The sequence below is a fragment of the Salvelinus fontinalis genome, chromosome 11 (assembly GCF_029448725.1).
Source record: "Salvelinus fontinalis isolate EN_2023a chromosome 11, ASM2944872v1, whole genome shotgun sequence".
In the NCBI taxonomy this organism is placed as follows: domain Eukaryota; kingdom Metazoa; phylum Chordata; class Actinopteri; order Salmoniformes; family Salmonidae; genus Salvelinus; species Salvelinus fontinalis.
Genome location: NC_074675.1, coordinates 52932921 through 52950140, shown reverse-complemented (window position 1 = coordinate 52950140; position 17220 = coordinate 52932921). Strand labels below are relative to the sequence as shown.

General features: G+C 43.3%; 28 non-coding genes across 28 annotated transcripts; all 28 read right to left on the bottom strand.

The window, feature by feature from the left end:
• Positions 1-28: 28 nt before the first annotated feature.
• On the bottom strand, positions 29-101 carry trnar-ucu (transfer RNA arginine (anticodon UCU)). The gene has a single exon. It is a non-coding gene; the product is annotated as a tRNA-Arg (tRNA).
• Positions 102-1009: 908 nt separating this feature from the next.
• On the bottom strand, positions 1010-1082 carry trnar-ucu (transfer RNA arginine (anticodon UCU)). The gene has a single exon. It is a non-coding gene; the product is annotated as a tRNA-Arg (tRNA).
• A 553-nt stretch (positions 1083-1635) lies between these two features.
• Positions 1636-1708, bottom strand: trnar-ucu (transfer RNA arginine (anticodon UCU)). Its single transcript has one exon. It is a non-coding gene; the product is annotated as a tRNA-Arg (tRNA).
• A 507-nt stretch (positions 1709-2215) lies between these two features.
• On the bottom strand, positions 2216-2288 carry trnar-ucu (transfer RNA arginine (anticodon UCU)). The gene has a single exon. It is a non-coding gene; the product is annotated as a tRNA-Arg (tRNA).
• A 278-nt stretch (positions 2289-2566) lies between these two features.
• Positions 2567-2639, bottom strand: trnar-ucu (transfer RNA arginine (anticodon UCU)). The gene has a single exon. It is a non-coding gene; the product is annotated as a tRNA-Arg (tRNA).
• Positions 2640-3193: 554 nt separating this feature from the next.
• Positions 3194-3266, bottom strand: trnar-ucu (transfer RNA arginine (anticodon UCU)). Its single transcript has one exon. It is a non-coding gene; the product is annotated as a tRNA-Arg (tRNA).
• A 507-nt stretch (positions 3267-3773) lies between these two features.
• Positions 3774-3846, bottom strand: trnar-ucu (transfer RNA arginine (anticodon UCU)). Its single transcript has one exon. It is a non-coding gene; the product is annotated as a tRNA-Arg (tRNA).
• Positions 3847-4124: 278 nt separating this feature from the next.
• Positions 4125-4197, bottom strand: trnar-ucu (transfer RNA arginine (anticodon UCU)). Its single transcript has one exon. It is a non-coding gene; the product is annotated as a tRNA-Arg (tRNA).
• Positions 4198-5106: 909 nt separating this feature from the next.
• Positions 5107-5179, bottom strand: trnar-ucu (transfer RNA arginine (anticodon UCU)). Its single transcript has one exon. It is a non-coding gene; the product is annotated as a tRNA-Arg (tRNA).
• Positions 5180-5895: 716 nt separating this feature from the next.
• On the bottom strand, positions 5896-5968 carry trnar-ucu (transfer RNA arginine (anticodon UCU)). The gene has a single exon. It is a non-coding gene; the product is annotated as a tRNA-Arg (tRNA).
• Positions 5969-6252: 284 nt separating this feature from the next.
• Positions 6253-6325, bottom strand: trnar-ucu (transfer RNA arginine (anticodon UCU)). The gene has a single exon. It is a non-coding gene; the product is annotated as a tRNA-Arg (tRNA).
• Positions 6326-7235: 910 nt separating this feature from the next.
• On the bottom strand, positions 7236-7308 carry trnar-ucu (transfer RNA arginine (anticodon UCU)). The gene has a single exon. It is a non-coding gene; the product is annotated as a tRNA-Arg (tRNA).
• Positions 7309-8217: 909 nt separating this feature from the next.
• trnar-ucu (transfer RNA arginine (anticodon UCU)) lies at positions 8218-8290 on the bottom strand. The gene has a single exon. It is a non-coding gene; the product is annotated as a tRNA-Arg (tRNA).
• Positions 8291-8843: 553 nt separating this feature from the next.
• Positions 8844-8916, bottom strand: trnar-ucu (transfer RNA arginine (anticodon UCU)). Its single transcript has one exon. It is a non-coding gene; the product is annotated as a tRNA-Arg (tRNA).
• Positions 8917-9199: 283 nt separating this feature from the next.
• trnar-ucu (transfer RNA arginine (anticodon UCU)) lies at positions 9200-9272 on the bottom strand. The gene has a single exon. It is a non-coding gene; the product is annotated as a tRNA-Arg (tRNA).
• A 554-nt stretch (positions 9273-9826) lies between these two features.
• trnar-ucu (transfer RNA arginine (anticodon UCU)) lies at positions 9827-9899 on the bottom strand. The gene has a single exon. It is a non-coding gene; the product is annotated as a tRNA-Arg (tRNA).
• Positions 9900-10183: 284 nt separating this feature from the next.
• On the bottom strand, positions 10184-10256 carry trnar-ucu (transfer RNA arginine (anticodon UCU)). Its single transcript has one exon. It is a non-coding gene; the product is annotated as a tRNA-Arg (tRNA).
• Positions 10257-11167: 911 nt separating this feature from the next.
• Positions 11168-11240, bottom strand: trnar-ucu (transfer RNA arginine (anticodon UCU)). The gene has a single exon. It is a non-coding gene; the product is annotated as a tRNA-Arg (tRNA).
• A 554-nt stretch (positions 11241-11794) lies between these two features.
• Positions 11795-11867, bottom strand: trnar-ucu (transfer RNA arginine (anticodon UCU)). Its single transcript has one exon. It is a non-coding gene; the product is annotated as a tRNA-Arg (tRNA).
• A 284-nt stretch (positions 11868-12151) lies between these two features.
• trnar-ucu (transfer RNA arginine (anticodon UCU)) lies at positions 12152-12224 on the bottom strand. Its single transcript has one exon. It is a non-coding gene; the product is annotated as a tRNA-Arg (tRNA).
• Positions 12225-13135: 911 nt separating this feature from the next.
• On the bottom strand, positions 13136-13208 carry trnar-ucu (transfer RNA arginine (anticodon UCU)). The gene has a single exon. It is a non-coding gene; the product is annotated as a tRNA-Arg (tRNA).
• Positions 13209-13762: 554 nt separating this feature from the next.
• On the bottom strand, positions 13763-13835 carry trnar-ucu (transfer RNA arginine (anticodon UCU)). The gene has a single exon. It is a non-coding gene; the product is annotated as a tRNA-Arg (tRNA).
• A 284-nt stretch (positions 13836-14119) lies between these two features.
• trnar-ucu (transfer RNA arginine (anticodon UCU)) lies at positions 14120-14192 on the bottom strand. The gene has a single exon. It is a non-coding gene; the product is annotated as a tRNA-Arg (tRNA).
• A 554-nt stretch (positions 14193-14746) lies between these two features.
• Positions 14747-14819, bottom strand: trnar-ucu (transfer RNA arginine (anticodon UCU)). The gene has a single exon. It is a non-coding gene; the product is annotated as a tRNA-Arg (tRNA).
• Positions 14820-15103: 284 nt separating this feature from the next.
• Positions 15104-15177, bottom strand: trnar-ucu (transfer RNA arginine (anticodon UCU)). Its single transcript has one exon. It is a non-coding gene; the product is annotated as a tRNA-Arg (tRNA).
• A 554-nt stretch (positions 15178-15731) lies between these two features.
• Positions 15732-15804, bottom strand: trnar-ucu (transfer RNA arginine (anticodon UCU)). Its single transcript has one exon. It is a non-coding gene; the product is annotated as a tRNA-Arg (tRNA).
• Positions 15805-16088: 284 nt separating this feature from the next.
• Positions 16089-16161, bottom strand: trnar-ucu (transfer RNA arginine (anticodon UCU)). The gene has a single exon. It is a non-coding gene; the product is annotated as a tRNA-Arg (tRNA).
• Positions 16162-17072: 911 nt separating this feature from the next.
• Positions 17073-17145, bottom strand: trnar-ucu (transfer RNA arginine (anticodon UCU)). Its single transcript has one exon. It is a non-coding gene; the product is annotated as a tRNA-Arg (tRNA).
• Positions 17146-17220: the final 75 nt, after the last annotated feature.

Below are 17220 nucleotides of genomic sequence, written 5' to 3'. Positions count from 1 at the left end.
ACTTTTTCTATTCCAAATTGCCTTCATCCACCCCAGATGGGACTCGAACCCACAATCCCTGGCTTAGAAGGCCAGTGCCTTATCCATTAGGCCACTGGGGTACTTGATAATTAATTCTAGATAGCAGAGAGTGGTTTCGATCTATCAACCTCTGGGTTACGGGGCCATCGCTTCCGCTGCGCCTCTGTAACCAGTATGACCTCTACAAACTGAAAGAAGCAGTCAAAAAAAGAATCACAGAGGGCACTGAGACATGCCCATGAAATTTTGCTTTTTATATTTGTGTTTGCACTTCATTGCTGAAAACAAACTGGACAGCAGAGGATGGTTTCGATCCATAAATCACTGGGTTAACTGCCCAGGATACTTCCACTTCATCACTCCGCTTTCAGGCACCCCCAAAAAATACTTGAACTCACAATACATGGATTAGGAGGCCAGTGTCTCTGTAATCAGCATGACCTGTACGAACTGATAGAAGCAGTTAAAAAATAGAATCACAGAGTGCACAGAGACATGCACATGAAATTATACTTTTTTTACCGTGTTTGCACTTCATTTTTAAAAATAGAGTAGGATGTCTTCGATGTGGCACTGTGTGATCATCGTGACCTATAAAAGCTGCTTCAATTCTATCCCAAACTGCCTTCATCAACCCCAGATGGGACGCAAACCCACAGTCCCTGGCTTAGAAGGCCAGTGCCTTATCCATTAGGCCACTGGGGTACTCTTTTAAAAAACTAGATAGCAGAGAGTGGTTTCAATCTATCAACCTCTGGGTTACGGGGCCATCACGCTTCCGATGCGCCTCTGTAATCAGTATGACCTATACAAACTGAAAGAAGCAGTCAAAAAATAATCTCAGAGGGCACAGAGACATTCCCATGAAATTATACTTTTTTTTACTCTGGTTGCACTTCATTTCTTAAAATAGAATAGGATTGCTTCAATGCATCAACCTCTGTGTTAAATGCTCAGGCCACTTTTTCTATTCCAAATTGCCTTCATCCACCCCAGATGGGACTCGAACCCACCATCCCTGGCTTAGAAGGCCAGTGCCTTATCCATTAGGCCACTGGGGTACTTGATAATTAATTCTAGATAGCAGAGAGTGGTTTCGATCTATCAACCTCTGGGTTACGGGGCCATCACGCTTCCGCTGCGCCTCTGTAATTAGTATGACCTCTACAAACTGAAAGAAGCAGTCAAAAATAGAATCACAGAGGGCACTGAGACATGCCCATGAAATTTTGCTTTTTATATTTGTGTTTGCACTTCATTGCTGAAAACAAACTGGACAGCAGAGGATGGTTTCGATCCATAAATCACTGGGTTTACTGCCCAGGATACTTCCACTTCATCACTCCGCTTTCAGGCACCCCCAAAAAATACTTGAACTCACAATACATGGATTAGGAGGCCAGTGCCTCTGTAATCAGCATGACCTGTACGAACTGATAGAAGCAGTTAAAAAACAGAATCACAGAGGGCACAGAGACATGCACATGAAATTATACTTTTTTACCGTGTTTGCACTTCATTTTTTAAAATAGAGTAGGATGTCTTCGATGTGGCACTGTGTGATCATCGTGACCTATAAAAGCTGCTTCAATTCTATCCCAAACCGCCTTCATCCACCGCAGATGGGACTCGAACCCACAATCCCTGGCTTAGAAGGCCAGTGCCTTATCCATTAGGCCACTGGGGTACTCTATAAAAAAACTAGATAGCAGAGAGTGGTTTCGATCTATCAACCTCTGGGTTACGGGGCCATCACGCTTCCGCTGCGCCTCTGTATGACCTATACACTGAGACATGCCCATGAAATTTTGCTTTTTATATTTGTGTTTGCACTTCATTGCTGAAAACAAACTGGACAGCAGAGGATGGTTTCGATCCATAAATCACTGGGTTAACTGCCCAGGATACTTCCACTTCATCACTCCGCTTTCAGGCACCCCCAAAAAATACTTGAACTCACAATACATGGATTAGGAGGCCAGTGCCTCTGTAATCAGCATGACCTGTACGAACTGATAGAAGCAGTTAAAAAATAGAATCACAGAGGGCACAGAGACATGCACATGAAATTATACTTTTTTTACCGTGTTTGCACTTCATTTTTAAAAATAGAGTAGGATGTCTTCGATGTGGCGCTGTGTGATCATCGTGACCTATAAAAGCTGCTTCAATTCTATCCCAAACGGCCTTCATCCACCCCAGATGGGACTCGAACCCACAATCCCTGGCTTAGAAGGCCAGTGCCTTATCCATTAGGCCACTGGGGTACTCTATAAAAAAACTAGATAGCAGAGAGTGGTTTCGATCTATCAACCTCTGGGTTACGGGGCCATCACGCTTCCGCTGCGCCTCTGTAATCAGTATGACCTATACAAACTGAAAGAAGCAGTCAAAAAAAGAATCTCAGAGGGCACAGTGACATTCCCATGAAATTATACTTTTTTTTACTCTGGTTGCACTTCATTTCTAAAAATAGAATAGCTTCAATGTATCAACCTCTGTGTTAAATGCTCAGGCCACTTTTCTATTCCAAATTGCCTTCATCCACCCCAGATGGGACTCGAACCCACAATCCCTGGCTTAGATGGCCAGTGCCTTATCCATTAGGCCACTGGGGTACTTGATCATTAAATCTAGATAGCAGAGAGTGGTTTCGATCTATCAACCTCTGGGTTACGGGGCCATCACGCTTCCGCTGCGCCTCTGTAATCAGTATGACCTCTACAAACTGAAAGAAGCAGTCAAAAAAAGAATCACAGAGGGCACTGAGACATGCCCATGAAATTTTGCTTTTTATATTTGTGTTTGCACTTCATTGCTGAAAACAAACTGGACAGCAGAGGATGGTTTCGATCCATAAATCACTGGGTTAACTGCCCAGGATACTTCCACTTCATCACTCCGCTTTCAGGCACCCCCAAAAAATACTTGAACTCACAATACATGGATTAGGAGGCCAGTGCCTCTGTAATCAGCATGACCTGTACGAACTGATAGAAGCAGTTAAAAAATAGAATCACAGAGTGCACAGAGACATGCACATGAAATTATACTTTTTTTACCGTGTTTGCAATTCATTTTTAAAAATAGAGTAGGATGTCTTCGATGTGGCACTGTGTGATCATCGTGACCTATAAAAGCTGCTTCAATTCTATCCCAAACCGCCTTCATCCACCGCAGATGGGACTCGAACCCACAATCCCTGGCTTAGAAGGCCAGTGCCTTATCCATTAGGCCACTGGGGTACTCTATAAAAAAACTAGATAGCAGAGAGTGGTTTCGATCTATCAACCTCTGGGTTACGGGGCCATCACGCTTCCGCTGCGCCTCTGTATGACCTATACACTGAGACATGCCCATGAAATTTTGCTTTTTATATTTGTGTTTGCACTTCATTGCTGAAAACAAACTGGACAGCAGAGGATGGTTTCGATCCATAAATCACTGGGTTAACTGCCCAGGATACTTCCACTTCATCACTCCGCTTTCAGGCACCCCCAAAAAATACTTGAACTCACAATACATGGATTAGGAGGCCAGTGCCTCTGTAATCAGCATGACCTGTACGAACTGATAGAAGCAGTTAAAAAATAGAATCACAGAGGGCACAGAGACATGCACATGAAATTATACTTTTTTTACCGTGTTTGCACTTCATTTTTAAAAATAGAGTAGGATGTCTTCGATGTGGCGCTGTGTGATCATCGTGACCTATAAAAGCTGCTTCAATTCTATCCCAAACGGCCTTCATCCACCCCAGATGGGACTCGAACCCACAATCCCTGGCTTAGAAGGCCAGTGCCTTATCCATTAGGCCACTGGGGTACTCTATAAAAAAACTAGATAGCAGAGAGTGGTTTCGATCTATCAACCTCTGGGTTACGGGGCCATCACGCTTCCGCTGCGCCTCTGTAATCAGTATGACCTATACAAACTGAAAGAAGCAGTCAAAAAAAGAATCTCAGAGGGCACAGTGACATTCCCATGAAATTATACTTTTTTTTACTCTGGTTGCACTTCATTTCTAAAAATAGAATAGCTTCAATGTATCAACCTCTGTGTTAAATGCTCAGGCCACTTTTCTATTCCAAATTGCCTTCATCCACCCCAGATGGGACTCGAACCCACAATCCCTGGCTTAGAAGGCCAGTGCCTTATCCATTAGGCCACTTGGGTACTTCATAATTAAATCTAGATAGCAGAGAGTGGTTTCGATCTATCAACCTCTGGGTTACGGGGCCATCACGCTTCCGCTGCGCCTCTGTAATCAGTATGACCTCTACAAACTGAAAGAAGCAGTCAAAAAAAGAATCACAGAGGGCACTGAGACATGCCCATGAAATTTTGCTTTTTATATTTGTGTTTGCACTTCATTGCTGAAAACAAACTGGACAGCAGAGGATGGTTTCGATCCATAAATCACTGGGTTAACTGCCCAGGATACTTCCACTTCATCACTCCGCTTTCAGGCACCCCCAAAAAATACTTGAACTCACAATACATGGATTAGGAGGCCAGTGCCTCTGTAATCAGCATGACCTTACGAACTGATAGAAGCAGTTAAAAAATAGAATCACAGAGGGCACAGAGACATGCACATGAAATTACACTTTTTTTTACCGTGTTTGCACTTCATTTTTAAAAATAGAGTAGGATGTCTTCGATGTGGCACTGTGTGATCATCGTGACCTATAAAAGCTGCTTCAATTCTATCCCAAACTGCATTCATCCACCCGAGATGGGACTCGAACCCACAAACCCTGGCTTAAAAGGCCAGTGCCTTATCCATTGGCCACTGGGGTACTCTACAAAAAAACTAGATAGCAGAGAGTGGTTTCGATCTATCAACCTCTGGGTTACGGGGCCATCACGCTTCCGCTGCGCCTCTGTAATCAGTATGACCTATACAAACTGCAAGAAGCAGTCAAAAAAATAATCTCAGAGGGCACAGAGACATTCCCATGAAATTATACTTTTTTTTACTCTGGTTGCACTTCATTTCTAAAAATAGATTAGGTTAGCTTCGACGCATCAACCTCTGTGTTAAATGCTCAGGCCACTTTTCTATTCCAAATTGCCTTCATCCACCCCAGATGGGACTCGAACCCACAATCCCTGGCTTAGAAGGCCAGTGCCTTATCCATTAGGCCACTGGGGTACTTGATAATTAAACTAGATAGCAGAGAGTGGTTTCGATCTATCAACCTCTGGGTTACAGGGCCATCACGCTTCCGCTGCGCCTCTGTAATCAGTATGACCAATACAAACTGAAATAAGCAGTCAAAAAAAGAATCTCAGAGGGAACAGAGACATTCCCATGAAATTATACTTTTTTTTACCCTGGTTGCACTGCATTTCTAAAAATAGAATAGGTTAGCTGCGATGCATCAACCTCTGTGTTACATGCTCAGGCCTCTTTTTCTATTCCAAATTGCCTTCATCCACCCCATATGGGACTCAAACCCACAATCCCTGGCTTAGGAGGCCAGTGCCTTATCCATTTTGCAACTGGGGCACTTGCTGAAAACTATCTAGATAGCAGAGAGTGGTTTCGATCCATAAATCACTGGGTTAAATGCCCAGCATACTTCCACTTCATCACTCCGCTTTCAGGCAACCCAAAATAATACTTGAACTCACAATACATGGATTAGGAGGCCAGTGCCTCTGTAATCAGCATGACCTGTACGAACTGATAGAAGCAGTTAAAAAATAGAATCACAGAGTGCACAGAGACATGCACATGAAATTATACTTTTTTTACCGTGTTTGCACTTCATTTTTAAAAATAGAGTAGGATGTCTTCGATGTGGCACTGTGTGATCATCGTGACCTATAAAAGCTGCTTCAATTCTATCCCAAACGGCCTTCATCCACCCCAGATGGGACTCGAACCCACAATCCCTGGCTTAGAAGGCCAGTGCCTTATCCATTAGGCCACTGGGGTACTCTACAAAAAAACTAGATAGCAGAGAGTGGTTTCGATCTATCAACCTCTGGGTTACGGGGCCATCACGCTTCCGCTGCGCCTCTGTAATCAGTATGACCTATACAAACTGAAAGAAGCAGTCAAAAAAATAATCTCAGAGGGCACAGAGACATTCCCACGAAATTATACTTTTTTTTACTCTGGTTGCACTTAATTTCTAAAAATAGATTAGGTTAGCTTCGACGCATCAACCTCTGTGTTAAATGCTCAGGCCACTTTTTCTATTGCAAATTGCCTTCATCCACCCCAGATGGGACTCGAACCCACAATCCCTGGCTTAGAAGGCCAGTGCCTTATCCATTAGGCCACTGGGGTACTTGATAATTAAATCTAGATAGCAGAGAGTGGTTTCGATCTATCAACCTCTGGGTTACGGGGCCATCACGCTTCCGCTGCGCCTCTGTAATCAGTATGACCTCTACAAACTGAAATAAGCAGTCAAAAAAAGAATCACAGAGGGCACTGAGACATGCCCATGAAATTTTGCTTTTTATATTTGTGTTTGCACTTCATTGCTGAAAACAAACTGGACAGCAGAGGATGGTTTCAATCCATAAATCACTGGGTTAACTGCCCAGGATACTTCCACTTCATCACTCCGCTTTCAGGCACCCCCAAAAAATACTTGAACTCACAATACATGGATTAGGAGGCCAGTGCCTCTGTAATCAGCATGACCTGTACGAACTGATAGAAGCAGTTAAAAAATAGAATCACAGAGTGCACAGAGACATGCACATGAAATTATACTTTTTTTACCGTGTTTGCACTTCATTTTTAAAAATAGAGTAGGATGTCTTCGATGTGGCACTGTGTGATCATCGTGACCTATAAAAGCTGCTTCAATTCTATCCCAAACGGCCTTCATCCACCCCAGATGGGACTCGAACCCACAATCCCTGGCTTAGAAGGCTAGTGCCTTATCCATCAGGCCACTGGGGTACTCTACAAAAAAACTAGATAGCAGAGAGTGGTTTCGATCTATCAACCTCTGGGTTACGGGGCCATCACGCTTCCGCTGCGCCTCTGTAATCAGTATGACCTATACAAACTGAAAGAAGCAGTCAAAAAAATAATCTCAGAGGGCACAGAGACATTCCCATGAAATTATACTTTTTTTTACTCTGGTTGCACTTCATTTCTAAAAATAGATTAGGTTAGCTTCGACGCATCAACCTCTGTGTTAAATGCTCAGGCCACTTTTCTATTCCAAATTGCCTTCATCCACCCCAGATGGGACTCGAACCCACAATCCCTGGCTTAGAAGGCCAGTGCCTTATCCATTAGGCCACTTGGGTACTTCATAATTAAATCTAGATAGCAGAGAGTGGTTTCGATCTATCAACCTCTGGGTTACGGGGCCATCACGCTTCCGCTGCGCCTCTGTAATCAGTATGACCTCTACAAACTGAAAGAAGCAGTCAAAAAAAGAATCACAGAGGGCACTGAGACATGCCCATGAAATTTTGCTTTTTATATTTGTGTTTGCACTTCATTGCTGAAAACAAACTGGACAGCAGAGGATGGTTTCGATCCATAAATCACTGGGTTAACTGCCCAGGATACTTCCACTTCATCACTCCGCTTTCAGGCACCCCCAAAAAATACTTGAACTCACAATACATGGATTAGGAGGCCAGTGCCTCTGTAATCAGCATGACCTTACGAACTGATAGAAGCAGTTAAAAAATAGAATCACAGAGGGCACAGAGACATGCACATGAAATTACACTTTTTTTTACCGTGTTTGCACTTCATTTTTAAAAATAGAGTAGGATGTCTTCGATGTGGCACTGTGTGATCATCGTGACCTATAAAAGCTGCTTCAATTCTATCCAAAACTGCCTTCATCCACCCGAGATGGGACTCGAACCCACAATCCCTGGCTTAAAATGCCAGTGCCTTATCCATTAGGCCACTGGGGTCCTTGATAAAAAAAACTAGATAGCAGAGAGTGGTTTCGATCTATCAACCTCTGGGTTACGGGGCCATCACGCTTCCGCTGCGCCTCTGTAATCAGTATGACCTATACAAACTGAAAGAAGCAGTCAAAAAAATAATCTGAGGGCACAGAGACATTCCCATGAAATTATACTTTTTTTTACTCTGGTTGCACTTCATTTCTAAAAATAGATTAGGTTAGCTTCGACGCATCAACCTCTGTGTTAAATGCTCAGGCCACTTTTCTATTCCAAATTGCCTTCATCCACCCCAGATGGGACTCGAACCCACAATCCCTGGCTTAGAAGGCCAGTGCCTTATCCATTAGGCCACTGGGGTCCTTGATAATTAATTCTAGATAGCAGAGAGTGGTTTCGATCTATCAACCTCTGGGTTACGGGGCCATCACGCTTCCGCTGCGCCTCTGTAATCAGTATGACCTCTACAAACTGAAAGAAGCAGTCAAAAAAAGAATCACAGAGGGCACTGAGACATGCCCATGAAATTTTGCTTTTTATATTTGTGTTTGCACTTCATTGCTGAAAACAAACTGGACAGCAGAGGATGGTTTCGATCCATAAATCACTGGGTTAACTGCCCAGGATACTTCCACTTCATCACTCCGCTTTCAGGCACCCCCAAAAATACTTGAACTCACAATACATGGATTAGGAGGCCAGTGCCTCTGTAATCAGCATGACCTGTACGAACTGATAGAAGCAGTTAAAAAATAGAATCACAGAGGGCACAGAGACATGCACATGAAATTATACTTTTTTTACCGTGTTTGCACTTCATTTTTAAAAATAGAGTAGGATGTCTTCGATGTGGCACTGTGTGATCATCGTGACCTATAAAAGCGGCTTCAATTCTATCCCAAACGGCCTTCATCCACCCCAGATGGGACTCGAACCCACAATCCCTGGCTCAGAAGGCCAGTGCCTTATCCATTAGGCCACTGGGGTACTCTATAAAAAAACTAGATAGCAGAGAGTGGTTTCGATCTATCAACCTCTGGGTTACGGGGCCATCACGCTTCCGCTGCGCCTCTGTAATCAGTATGACCTATACAAACTGAAAGAAGCAGTCAAAAAAATAATCTCAGAGGGCACAGAGACATTCCCATGAAATTATACTTTTTTTTTCTCTGGTTGCACTTCATTTCTAAAAATAGATTAAGTTAGCTTCGACGAATCAACCTCTGTGTTAAATGCTCAGGCCACTTTTCTATTCCAAATTGCCTTCATCCACCCCAGATGGGACTCGAACCCACAGTCCCTAACTTAGAAGGCCAGTGCCTTATCCATTAGGCCACTGGGGTACTTGATAATTAATTCTAGATAGCAGAAAGTGGTTTCGATCTATCAACCTCTGGGTTACGGGGCCATCACGCTTCCGCTGCGCCTCTGTAATCAGTATGACCTCTACAAACTGAAAGAAGCAGTCAAAAAAAGAATCACAGAGGGCACTGAGACATGCCCATGAAATTTTGCTTTTTATATTTGTGTTTGCACTTCATTGCTGAAAACAAACTGGACAGCAGAGGATGGTTTCGATCCATAAATCACTGGGTTAACTGCCCAGGATACTTCCACTTCATCACTCCGCTTTCAGGCACCCCCAAAAAATACTTGAACTCACAATACATGGATTAGGAGGCCAGTGCCTCTGTAATCAGCATGACCTGTACGAACTGATAGAAGCAGTTAAAAAATAGAATCACAGAGGGCACAGAGACATGCACATGAAATTATACTTTTTTTACCGTGTTTGCACTTCATTTTTAAAAATAGAGTAGGATGTCTTCGATGTGGCACTGTGTGATCATCGTGACCTATAAAAGCTGCGTCAATTCTATCCCAAACTGCCTTCATCCACCCCAGATGGGACTCGAACCCAAAATCCCTGGCTTAGAAGGCCAGTGCCTTATCCATTAGGCCACTGGGGTACTCTTTAAAAAAAACTAGATAGCAGAGAGTGGTTTCGATCTATCAACCTCTGGGTTACGGGGCCATCACGCTTCCGCTGCGCCTCTGTAATCAGTATGACCTATACAAACTGAAAGAAGCAGTCAAAAAAAGAATCTCAGAGGGCACAGAGACATTCCCATGAAATTATACATTTTTTTACTCTGGTTGCACTTCATTTCTAAAAATAGAATAGGATAGCTTCAATGTATCAAACTCTGTGTTAACTGCTCAGGCCACTTTTCTATTCCAAATTGCCTTCATCCACCCCAGATGGGACTCGAACCCACAATCCCTGGCTTAGAAGGCCAGTGCCTTATCCATTAGGCCACTGGGGTACTTGATAATTAAATCTAGATAGCAAAGAGTGGTTTCGATCTATCAACCTCTGGGTTACGGGGCCATCACGCTTCCGCTGCGCCTCTGTAATCAGTATGACCTCTACAAACTGAAAGAAGCAGTCAAAAAAAGAATCACAGAGGGCACTGAGACATGCCCATGAAATTTTGCTTTTTATATTTGTGTTTGCACTTCATTGCTGAAAACAAACTGGACAGCAGAGGATGGTTTCGATCCATAAATCACTGGGTTAACTGCCCAGGATACTTCCACTTCATCACTCCGCTTTCAGGCACCCCCAAAAAATACTTGAACTCACAATACATGGATTAGGAGGCCAGTGCCTCTGTAATCAGCATGACCTGTACGAACTGATAGAAGCAGTTAAAAAATAGAATCACAGAGGGCACAGAGACATGCACATGAAATTATACTTTTTTTACCGTGTTTGCACTTCATTTTTAAAAATAGAGTAGGATGTCTTCGATGTGGCACTGTGTGATCATCGTGACCTATAAAAGCTGCTTCAATTCTATCCAAAACTGCCTTCATCCACCCGAGATGGGACTCGAACCCACAATCCCTGGCTTAAAATGCCAGTGCCTTATCCATTAGGCCACTGGGGTCCTTGATAAAAAAAACTAGATAGCAGAGAGTGGTTTCGATCTATCAACCTCTGGGTTACGGGGCCATCACGCTTCCGCTGCGCCTCTGTAATCAGTATGACCTATACAAACTGAAAGAAGCAGTCAAAAAAATAATCTCAGAGGGCACAGAGACATTCCCATGAAATTATACTTTTTTTTACTCTGGTTGCACTTCATTTCTAAAAATAGATTAGGTTAGCTTCGACGCATCAACCTCTGTGTTAAATGCTCAGGCCACTTTTCTATTCCAAATTGCCTTCATCCACCCCAGATGGGACTCGAACCCACAGTCCCTAACTTAGAAGGCCAGTGCCTTATCCATTAGGCCACTGGGGTACTTGATAATTAATTCTAGATAGCAGAGAGTGGTTTCGATCTATCAACCTCTGGGTTACGGGGCCATCACGCTTCCGCTGCGCCTCTGTAATCAGTATGACCTCTACAAACTGAAAGAAGCAGTCAAAAAAAGAATCACAGAGGGCACTGAGACATGCCCATGAAATTTTGCTTTTTATATTTGTGTTTGCACTTCATTGCTGAAAACAAACTGGACAGCAGAGGATGGTTTCGATCCATAAATCACTGGGTTAACTGCCCAGGATACTTCCACTTCATCACTCCGCTTTCAGGCACCCCCAAAAAATACTTTAACTCACAATACATGGATTAGGAGGCCAGTGCCTCTGTAATCAGCATGACCTGTACGAACTGATAGAAGCAGTTAAAAAATAGAATCACAGAGGGCACAGAGACATGCACATGAAATTATACTTTTTTTACCGTGTTTGCACTTCATTTTTAAAAATAGAGTAGGATGTCTTCGATGTGGAACTGTGTGATCATCGTGACCTATAAAAGCTGCGTCAATTCTATCCCAAACTGCCTTCATCCACCCCAGATGGGACTCGAACCCAAAATCCCTGGCTTAGAAGGCCAGTGCCTTATCCATTAGGCCACTGGGGTACTCTTTAAAAAAAACTAGATAGCAGAGAGTGGTTTCGATCTATCAACCTCTGGGTTACGGGGCCATCACGCTTCCGCTGCGCCTCTGTAATCAGTATGACCTATACAAACTGAAAGAAGCAGTCAAAAAAAGAATCTCAGAGGGCACAGAGACATTCCCATGAAATTATACTTTTTTTTACTCTGGTTGCACTTCATTTCTAAAAATAGAATAGGATAGCTTCAATGTATCAACCTCTGTGTTAACTGCTCAGGCCACTTTTCTATTCCAAATTGCCTTCATCCACCCCAGATGGGACTCGAACCCACAATCCCTGGCTTAGAAGGCCAGTGCCTTATCCATTAGGCCACTGGGGTACTTGATAATTAAATCTAGATAGCAAAGAGTGGTTTCGATCTATCAACCTCTGGGTTACGGGGCCATCACGCTTCCGCTGCGCCTCTGTAATCAGTATGACCTCTACAAACTGAAAGAAGCAGTCAAAAAAAGAATCACAGAGGGCACTGAGACATGCCCATGAAATTTTGCTTTTTATATTTGTGTTTGCACTTCATTGCTGAAAACAAACTGGACAGCAGAGGATGGTTTCGATCCATAAATCACTGGGTTAACTGCCCAGGATACTTCCACTTCATCACTCCGCTTTCAGGCACCCCCAAAAAATACTTGAACTCACAATACATGGATTAGGAGGCCAGTGCCTCTGTAATCAGCATGACCTGTACGAACTGATAGAAGCAGTTAAAAAATAGAATCACAGAGGGCACAGAGACATGCACATGAAATTATACTTTTTTTACCGTGTTTGCACTTCATTTTTAAAAATAGAGTAGGATGTCTTCGATGTGGCACTGTGTGATCATCGTGACCTATAAAAGCTGCTTCAATTCTATCCAAAACTGCCTTCATCCACCCGAGATGGGACTCGCACCCACAATCCCTGGCTTAAAATGCCAGTGCCTTATCCATTAGGCCACTGGGGTCCTTGATAAAAAAAACTAGATAGCAGAGAGTGGTTTCGATCTATCAACCTCTGGGTTACGGGGCCATCACGCTTCCGCTGCGCCTCTGTAATCAGTATGACCTATACAAACTGAAAGAAGCAGTCAAAAAAATAATCTCAGAGGGCACAGAGACATTCCCATGAAATTATACTTTTTTTTTCTCTGGTTGCACTTCATTTCTAAAAACAGATTAAGTTAGCTTCGACGCATCAACCTCTGTGTTAAATGCTCAGGGCACTTTTCTATTCCAAATTGCCTTCATCCACCCCAGATGGGACTCGAACCCACAGTCCCTAACTTAGAAGGCCAGTGCCTTATCCATTAGGCCACTGGGGTACTTGATAATTAATTCTAGATAGCAGAAAGTGGTTTCGATCTATCAACCTCTGGGTTACGGGGCCATCACGCTTCCGCTGCGCCTCTGTAATCAGTATGACCTCTACAAACTGAAAGAAGCAGTCAAAAAAAGAATCACAGAGGGCACTGAGACATGCCCATGAAATTTTGCTTTTTATATTTGTGTTTGCACTTCATTGCTGAAAACAAACTGGACAGCAGAGGATGGTTTCGATCCATAAATCACTGGGTTAACTGCCCAGGATACTTCCACTTCATCACTCCGCTTTCAGGCACCCCCAAAAAATACTTGAACTCACAATACATGGATTAGGAGGCCAGTGCCTCTGTAATCAGCATGACCTGTACGAACTGATAGAAGCAGTTAAAAAATAGAATCACAGAGGGCACAGAGACATGCACATGAAATTATACTTTTTTTACCGTGTTTGCACTTCATTTTTAAAAATAGAGTAGGATGTCTTCGATGTGGCACTGTGTGATCATCGTGACCTATAAAAGCAGCGTCAATTCTATCCCAAACTGCCTTCATCCACCCCAGATGGGACTCGAACCCAAAATCCCTGGCTTAGAAGGCCAGTGCCTTATCCATTAGGCCACTGGGGTACTCTTTAAAAAAAACTAGATAGCAGAGAGTGGTTTCGATCTATCAACCTCTGGGTTACGGGGCCATCACGCTTCCGCTGCGCCTCTGTAATCAGTATGACCTATACAAACTGAAAGAAGCAGTCAAAAAAAGAATCTCAGAGGGCACAGAGACATTCCCATGAAATTATACTTTTTTTTACTCTGGTTGCACTTCATTTCTAAAAATAGAATAGGATAGCTTCAATGTATCAACCTCTGTGTTAACTGCTCAGGCCACTTTTCAATTCCAAATTGCCTTCATCCACCCCAGATGGGACTCGAACACACAATCCCTGGCTTAGAAGGCCAGTGCCTTATCCATTAGGCCACTGGGGTACTTGATAATTAAATCTAGATAGCAAAGAGTGGTTTCGATCTATCAACCTCTGGGTTACGGGGCCATCACGCTTCCGCTGCGCCTCTGTATCAGTATGACCTCTACAAACTGAAAGAAGCAGTCAAAAAAAGAATCACAGAGGGCACTGAGACATGCCCATGAAATTTTGCTTTTTATATTTGTGTTTGCACTTCATTGCTGAAAACAAACTGGACAGCAGAGGATGGTTTCGATCCATAAATCACTGGGTTAACTGCCCAGGATACTTCCACTTCATCAATCCGCTTTCAGGCACCCCCAAAAAATACTTGAACTCACAATACATGGATTAGGAGGCCAGTGCCTCTGTAATCAGCATGACCTGTACGAACTGATAGAAGCAGTTAAAAAATAGAATCACAGAGGGCACAGAGACATGCACATGAAATTATACATTTTTTTACCGTGTTTGCACTTCATTTTTAAAAATAGAGTAGGATGTCTTCGATGTGGCACTGTGTGATCATCGTGACCTATAAAAGCTGCGTCAATTCTATCCCAAACTGCCTTCATCCACCCCAGATGGGACTCGAACCCAAAATCCCTGGCTTAGAAGGCCAGTGCCTTATCCATTAGGCCACTGGGGTACTCTTTAAAAAATACTAGATAGCAGAGAGTGGTTTCGATCTATCAACCTCTGGGTTACGGGGCCATCACGCTTCCGCTGCGCCTCTGTAATCAGTATGACCTATACAAACTGAAAGAAGCAGTCAAAAAAAGAATCTCAGAGGGCACAGAGACATTCCCATGAAATTATACTTTTTTTTACTCTGGTTGCACTTCATTTCTAAAAATAGAATAGGAAAGCTTCAATGTATCAACCTCTGTGTTAAATGCTCAGGCCACTTTTCTATTCCAAATTGCCTTCATCCACCCCAGAACGGGACTCGAACCCACAATCTCTGGCTTAGAAGGCCAGTGCCTTATCCATTAGGCCACTGGGGTACTTGATAATTAAATCTAGATAGCAAAGAGTGGTTTCGATCTATCAACCTCTGGGTTACGGGGCCATCACGCTTCCGCTGCGCCTCTGTAATCAGTATGACCTCTACAAACTGAAAGAAGCAGTCAAAAAAAGAATCACAGAGGGCACTGAGACATGCCCATGAAATTTTGCTTTTTATATTTGTGTTTGCACTTCATTGCTGAAAACAAACTGGACAGCAGAGGATGGTTTCGATCCATAAATCACTGGGTTAACTGCCCAGGATACTTCCACTTCATCACTCCGCTTTCAGGCACCCCCAAAAAATACTTGAACTCACAATACATGGATTAGGAGGCCAGTGCCTCTGTAATCAGCATGACCTGTACGAACTGATAGAAGCAGTTAAAAAATAGAATCACAGAGGGCACAGAGACATGCACATGAAATTATACTTTTTTTACCGTGTTTGCACTTCATTTTTAAAAATAGAGTAGGATGTCTTCGATGTGGCACTGTGTGATCATCGTGACCTATAAAAGCTGCGTCAATTCTATCCCAAACTGCCTTCATCCACCCCAGATGGGACTCGAACCCAAAATCCCTGGCTTAGAAGGCCAGTGCCTTATCCATTAGGCCACTGGGGTACTCTTTAAAAAAAACTAGATAGCAGAGAGTGGTTTCGATCTATCAACCTCTGGGTTACGGGGCCATCACGCTTCCGCTGCGCCTCTGTAATCAGTATGACCTATACAAACTGAAAGAAGCAGTCAAAAAAAGAATCTCAGAGGGCACAGAGACATTCCCATGAAATTATACTTTTTTTTACTCTGGTTGCACTTCATTTCTAAAAATAGAATAGGATAGCTTCAATGTATCAACCTCTGTGTTAACTGCTCAGGCCACTTTTCTATTCCAAATTGCCTTCATCCACCCCAGATGGGACTCGAACCCACAATCCCTGGCTTAGAAGGCCAGTGCCTTATCCATTAGGCCACTGGGGTACTTGATAATTAAATCTAGATAGCAAAGAGTGGTTTCGATCTATCAACCTCTGGGTTACGGGGCCATCACGCTTCCGCTGCGCCTCTGTAATCAGTATGACCTCTACAAACTGAAAGAAGCAGTCAAAAAAAGAATCACAGAGGGCACTGAGACATGCCCATGAAATTTTGCTTTTTATATTTGTGTTTGCACTTCATTGCTGAAAACAAACTGGACAGCAGAGGATGGTTTCGATCCATAAATCACTGGGTTAACTGCCCAGGATACTTCCACTTCATCACTCCGCTTTCAGGCACCCCCAAAAAATACTTGAACTCACAATACATGGATTAGGAGGCCAGTGCCTCTGTAATCAGCATGACCTGTACGAACTGATAGAAGCAGTTAAAAAATAGAATCACAGAGGGCACAGAGACATGCACATGAAATTATACTTTTTTTACCGTGTTTGCACTTCATTTTTAAAAATAGAGTAGGATGTCTTCGATGTGGCACTGTGTGATCATCGTGACCTATAAAAGCTGCTTCAATTCTATCCAAAACTGCCTTCATCCACCCGAGATGGGACTCGAACCCACAATCCCTGGCTTAAAATGCCAGTGCCTTATCCATTAGGCCACTGGGGTCCTTGATAAAAAAAACTAGATAGCAGAGAGTGGTTTCGATCTATCAACCTCTGGGTTACGGGGCCATCACGCTTCCGCTGCGCCTCTGTAATCAGTATGACCTATACAAACTGAAAGAAGCAGTCAAAAAAATAATCTCAGAGGGCACAGAGACATTCCCATGAAATTATACTTTTTTTTTCTCTGGTTGCACTTCATTTCTAAAAATAGATTAAGTTAGCTTCGACGCATCAACCTCTGTGTTAAATGCTCAGGGCACTTTTCTATTCCAAATTGCCTTCATCCACCCCAGATGGGACTCGAACCCACAGTCCCTAACTTAGAAGGCCAGTGCCTTATCCATTAGGCCACTGGGGTACTTGATAATTAATTCTAGATAGCAGAAAGTGGTTTCGATCTATCAACCTCTGGGTTACGGGGCCATCACGCTTC